This window comes from Apium graveolens, chromosome 8 (genome assembly GCF_009905375.1).
Source record: "Apium graveolens cultivar Ventura chromosome 8, ASM990537v1, whole genome shotgun sequence".
NCBI lineage: Eukaryota > Viridiplantae > Streptophyta > Magnoliopsida > Apiales > Apiaceae > Apium > Apium graveolens.
This window is the reverse complement of record NC_133654.1, coordinates 16383679-16390404: the sequence shown is the minus strand read 5'-3', so window position 1 is coordinate 16390404 and position 6726 is coordinate 16383679. Positions and strand designations below refer to the sequence as shown.

At 39.5% G+C, this 6726-nt stretch overlaps 2 non-coding genes across 2 annotated transcripts; both read left to right on the top strand.

Moving 5' to 3' along the window:
• Nucleotides 1–222: 222 nt before the first annotated feature.
• LOC141681942 (U2 spliceosomal RNA) lies at nt 223–417 on the top strand. The gene has a single exon (XR_012559356.1). It is a non-coding gene; the product is annotated as a U2 spliceosomal RNA (small nuclear RNA).
• Nucleotides 418–1032: 615 nt separating this feature from the next.
• LOC141681416 (U1 spliceosomal RNA) lies at nt 1033–1191 on the top strand. Its single transcript, XR_012558852.1, has one exon. It is a non-coding gene; the product is annotated as a U1 spliceosomal RNA (small nuclear RNA).
• The last annotated feature ends 5535 nt before the right edge of the window (nt 1192–6726 follow it).

Below are 6726 nucleotides of genomic sequence, written 5' to 3'. Positions count from 1 at the left end.
ATTTTATGCACTTACTCCAACAGTTTATTATTTTTTATTTTTCGAGGGAAAAGTCATTTTGTATGTACTCGAACAATTTATATTAATATCTTATTCTACGCTTTACAACATTACTTACATTAGTAGTTTATATGTACCTGGAGTTCCGTACCACCTCGAGGTACTTTTCTATAGATGTGCCCAACTCATCCATATAAACAAGGTCAGATAGCATGTTCATTCATACCTTTCTCGGTCTTTGGCTAAGATCAAGTGTAGTATCTGTTCTTACTAGTTTAATATCTGATATTTGGGCCAATTGTCCACACGATATTAAATTAATTTTTTTATCAGGGAAGATCCGAACAATAGCTTGCTATTGAGGTCTTGATGCGTCGCCTAAGTGTTACAATACTGCTCTGGCCTTCCGCACCCCCACCAAATCAAAGAATAAATATTGTTTTAAGGACACGAACTTGTAATCTCTTGGTTGGAGAAAAAATTTGCTATTCGAATTGTTTCTAGATGAAAGTTTAAAACTATGGCGATATATTTTAAATGAAATTTAACGTGTAACAATTTATGACTATTGCCTCAATTTCACCTTTATAATATAATATTTCACGACAATAAGAAATATAGTTTCAATTTCACCTTTTATAATAGAATGCACGACAATAAATAATAAAGTTCTGATTTTCCAGATTCAAGTACAAAGATTGTACCTCATTTCGATCCTTGTTCAACGAACCGAGTTACTATGTCATCCAAAGCTATTTTCACTCTCTGGCCGCAAACTGCATAATAGTACCAGTGGTGTAAGAAATTATGTTTGGAGATATAGATATTCTGTGTTTTTTATTTAAGACGAATAACACCCAAATTTTAAATTACATGTCAATCGCACTATGAAATTATAGTCAAATACATCATCACAAGATTTACACTATCGTTGATAACAAAAGTCTGCTCTCAGAACTTCCCACATCGACCGATCTAAGGTAAAATATTCCAACAACTCTATTAATAGAGATATACGGCCTATATTAAAACTTACTTACCTGGATGTGGTCAATGGGCGATCATTAAGGTCTTTGGCCTAGGGAAGTGACTTTCATTGCACTTTGGATGGGTTCCTGCCAAAGGTCTACCCAAGTTGTGGAGCCTACATTATAATTTGTGTTAGGGGGCTTGCGATTGTGCGGCCCCGCCAACTATAGTACATAATATGTTATATTACTTAATTTTCTGAAATCTGGTAAACCAAGGGAATTTTAAACTTGGGGTGGCGAAATCTAAAATTTGGGATTTATCAATTAAAATCTTCATTTATTTAAAGTTATTACTATTTATTGAATATTTGCAAGTGAAAATTACTCTTATTAAAACGCAAATGAATTTTTAGTCTCTCACAAAATAAATTCATCATAATGTAATATAAGAAATGATATGTGAGGTAAATATTCAAAATTACAAACATAAACATACACATATATTGCACTACGTCATTATCTTATTCACGTTAAGGGTTTCGTTTTCTTATAAGTTTGATGATATATTGTGCTTAAAAATTAATTCTCCTCCTACGTGGAGTTTTTTTTAATAACACTCATCTCATGAGTACTATGAGAATGCTCATATATTGTTAATTATTATACATATTATTTCAGTGGGCTTGTTGCTCACCCTTGCTTTCTTCTTTCATCACATAACAACAGATAGACAAGATGAACAGGACCAAGCTCCCAATTCGCGAGCGGATAGGAAACGTTCTGCAGTTTCCTGTAGGCGTTGATGCCGCAGTAGCCGAGGTAGTAACTACCAATAGGCTAGGTTTTCAACTGTTGATGTACCAGACTTATGTATATTTATGAATTGTAATAATGGCAAAGAATATGTAAATTTATTCAGAAACCCTTTTGAGGTGTAATGACTTATAATTGTGGAATAAAATGACTTGTGTTATTTTTGGTATTCATCTATGAGACTATAACTTGTGGTATGTGTGTGTATATTGTGGGGTCACAGTACGTAGTAGTTGGTTGTTTATTAAGATTAAGTGTTATTAAGGGAAATGGAACTCGTGACAACCCGGATCCCCGACCCCAGATTTGGGGGTGTTACAGAAATGGTATCAGAGCTAAGCGTTATAAACCTCAGAGATGATGTGACGTTAAAATAATAATTTCACTAAGATAATAAGAACTCTTTCCAAGTTCATAATCGGACTACCTAACATAGTATTGATAGTTAAAACCCTTATGGGAACCCTTATAAATATCGTGATAGAAGCATAGATAATTATCGTATAAGGTAGCGGGGCACCGAATCCTGAAGTTCAAGAGCAACAACTAGATGATGTTTTAATAAATATTGGGGATAAGATTGTGGATCCAATGGAGCACCCTAACCAGGGACCAGATGCTGTCCATATTAAGGATGTAGCGATTAAGGATGTTATCCTAGAAGGGGTTGTTGCTGAGGAGGATCTCGTGAAGGATCCTAACAAGACTGAAGAGATGATCGCTAAGGAATTAATGACCGTAGTCAGGGTTACTACCAGAGGTAGGATTGGTCGGTTACTACCGGAGGTTCGTTCAAGTTTGCAAAGATCGCATCCCCTGTAATGCGGCTTACTCATAAGAATTAGAAGTTTGAATGGACAGGGAAATGCGAGAACAGCTTCCAAAAACTGAAGCAAAGATTGGTGACGACCCCTATGTTAGCGTTGCCAGATGGAAAAGGAGAATTTGTGATTTGAAGTGACACTTCGCACAAGGAATTAGGGTGCATGGTTAGACAGCACGACAAGGTATTCGTGTACGCGTCAAGACAATTAAGGGAATATAAAATTCGATATCCCACCCATGATCTTGGGCTCACAAAAATAGTTTTGCCCTAAAGATTGGAGGAACTACTTGTATGGAGAGAAGTGCGAGATTTACACAAACCATAAGAGTTCTAGTACATTTTCACGCAGATAGAGCTCAACATGCAACAGAGGGGGTGGTTAGATCTAATCAAGGATTATGATTTTGAGATTCTTTATTATCCAAGAAAAGCCAATATGGTGGCTAACGCCCTTAATAGAAAGGAGAGACTCAAGATGATAATGTCTTCGGAAGAATTGGTAAGAGATTTCGAGAAAATGGAAATAGAAGTGAAGGTAACCAGAGCCGGTATCGAAAAGCTGTTTGAGATTGTAATGCAGCCCGAATTATTGGAAAAGGTCATTTTGTACCAAGAAAAAGTGATGAATGAAGGCAGAGATCCAATGACGGGAGAAGAGATTAATATCGAGAAAGATAATAAGGGAATAATGAGGTATTCCGACAAAATTTGGGTTCCAAACGTTCAAGAGCTTAAGGACGGGATCTTAGATTAAAACCATAGTTCGAGTAATAAGATTTAAGACAAAACCTGAATGTGATAGTCAGAGAGGTCGCCAAGAAAAAAAAAGGAACTCATAACATAATAAAGTGGAAATCAAGGATTTTAACGTATAAAATAACCCCGATTATGGGAGAAGGATGAAACATTTCATAATGAGAAAACAGAAGTCGAGCAAGATAGGAATAACCAGGATGGTACTCTTATTGGGCAATCCATGGACCTGCCTAAACAAAACTTATACTATTATCCCCAACCACCACCCTGAGGAAACAATGCGGTGAGAAATTCTTTCAGGACCTTTAAGTTGCTAAGCTCTCAGAGTTCCAAGGAACAAGGTGACCTAGTCGAGGCAAGAGCCTGGCTAAAGGAAATATAGGAATCATTTCAGATTCTAAATGATTGACGAATCACAAAAGACTATTTTTGTCACTTACTCTCCTAAGAGAGAGGCCACCCTCTGGTGAAAGGCCAAGAAAGGCACGGAGCTAGAGGTTATAATAAACTGATTAAAGTTCAGTCAATTGTTTTCGGGAAAGTACTTCCCAAGGTTATGGAGGTAGTGTAAAACCTTTAGAGCCAGAACAAAGGCAGACGAGTATGATAAATTATGAATCTAAGTTGTAAAAGTTGTCAAGATTCGTTCTGAGGACACGAATCCAGAATGACGGGATGTTTGAAATAAATGCTTATGTCGTGTTAGTTCATGTAATGGTTGTAATAGAAACGAAAATAAAAGACTGAAAGGGGATGGAGTATAAAGGGATATAAAGGAAATAGAGTTGAGAAGTGATAAGGGAGTTAGGTATGGGAAATCCTAAGAAACCCTTGCAATAAATATAGAGAACTGTGTCATCATCAGCGCGATGGTGACTAATCATGAGATAAATTCAAGGTTGAAGGCGTAAGCGATACGTATAATTAATCCCCTTTAAGTTGAGAGTATTCGATGAAACTTTGAGATAGACCGATGGATTAATAAGGAAACACGGATGAGCTGAGGAGACAGGATAAAAAGATATTAGGAAAATGGTGATAGGGATAAATAAATTATGATTGTATAATTAAATACTGCATTAATTATACAAGCTGTGGACTGCTAGGCCCAATAAAAAGATATATGATACTCATACCAGAAAGGTTAAGCCTGATGGACCAGATCAGGCCTGATGGAATAAAAAAGGCCCAAAAGCCCTAATTATTAATTAATTTCGTAATTAATTAATAAGGGAAAAATCAGATGTTGAGAAGAGTCCCGGTAAGGATATAAATCCTTAGAGATTAGCCACAAGGGGACCTAAAAGGATAAGGAATCAGTTTCCTACTATCTAGGACTCCAAAGTCCATTCAAATTATGAGACTTGCCCACCAAGTCTCCTATACTAAGTCCAATTCAAGGACCCCCAACATCTATATAAGGGGTCTCACCCCCACCAATCAGAACTACGTTTTTTGGCTTGATTCTCTAATTCACAGAGATACGTAGGCATCTCGTAAAGGAAGATCGAGCCACGAAACACGAGAGCAGCCATTAAAGGCCTTGAGCTCCCGAATCTTAGTAATAAATACAGCAAATAACAACCTTAGTTTTTTATCCATAACATTTGGCACCGTTTGTGGGAAACACAACAACAACCATGGCGAGAACACGGAGAACAATTGGAGCTCTAGAGGAAGGAACACCATCAGAGACAACCCAGGTGATTTCATCAACCGTGGAGGTTCCTCCCCATTCAACTTATGCATCTACTCAGGGGGAAGCCCAGACAGGGACAACTCCCCCGACTATTCAAGGTACGAATCCTCAAGTCCAACAAGTACATATACCTGTGAATTCTCGACCCGTCGGGTATGAATATTCAACTATTGTTACTACTAACCCCCCTTATGGGATGCCCCTTCACCCTGAGGTTGGAGGAAGCGGATATGCTGGGCGAAGTGAAGCACGAGGGCAGTCGCCCCCCTATATACGAGGTTTGGGTCCTATCCCTGAGGATCAGGAATTTTCTGGTCCTTATAGTGAAAGAGACTCCGAATCTTCAGATGATGAAGTGGCCCCGAGAAGGAGGCGTCCTGGAAAAGAGCCAATGGCCGATGGAAGGCAACGCCCCCAAAGCACCCCAGGGGTGAATCCCCAAGAAGTGCAGGAAAGGATCAGGGCTCATGAGGCTGAAATCCAAAGGCTGAGGCGTGATTTGGAGGCTCACCAGGCCACCAGGTCCCAGATACCTCTTAGGGGGAGAAATCCTCCTCCTGTCATAGACCTGGATGGTCCGGTAAGAAGAAGGGCTGCTGTCCCAAGAACTGATCCAAGCAATCTCCTTCCCCTTGGAGATCCTGATGATCCAACTCCACCCTTCACAGAAGAGATAATGAATGCCCATATCTTGAGGAAATTCAAGATGCCCACTATCAAAGCCTATGATGGCACGGGAGACCCCGCTAATGATGTTAGGACATTCTCTAATGCACTGCTGCTGCAACCCGTGAATGATGCTATAAAGTGTCGGGCCTTCCCTCAAACCCTGTCGGGTATGGCTCAAAGATGGTGCAGTCGCCTGCCCCCAAATTCTATTGGATCGTTCAGAGAATTAAGTCAGGCTTTTATCAAGTAATTCATCAGTGGAAGAGTCCATGAGAAAAGTTCAGCATCCCTTATGAGTCTTGTGCAGGGAGCTAAGGAATCCTTGAGAGATTACCTGAATCGTTTTACAAAGGAGGCTTTAAAAGTCCCAGACCTTGATGATAAGGTAGCCATGATAGCACTACAACAAGGAACCAGGGATGAGTTTTTCAAGATGTCCTTGGCCAAACGTCCCCCTGAAAACATGTTGCAACTCCAAGAGAGGGCAGGGAAGTATATCAAGGTTGAAGAAAGCATGAGGAAGACCGTAGTAAGTAATGAGCCCACTGGAGGCAAGAAGCGAAAAACTGATTTAGAATATATTGCAAAGGACAAATATCCTAGAACTAAACAAAACCCTGATTCAACCCCCAAGAAGGGAGGACCTGGGCAAAAGTTCACTGAATACGCTAAGCTTAATGCTCCTAGAAGTCAGATTTTGATGGAGATTGAGAAAGACAAAGATGTTCGCTGGCCTAAGCCCTTGAAGGCTGATCCCGCCAAGCTAGATAAGAGCAAGTATTGCAGGTTTCACAAAGATGTTGGCCATGGCACCGTTGAGTGTAGGCAATTGAAAGATGAAATTGAGTTCCTCATTCGAAAAGGAAGATTGAACAAATACACTGGAGAAGGAGGGGATAGGAATAATAATGGAAGGAAGAACTTTGAGGATCGTAGGAGGGACCAAGACGATTAGGGGCGAAACCCCCAGCCTAGAGGACCAGTTATAAACA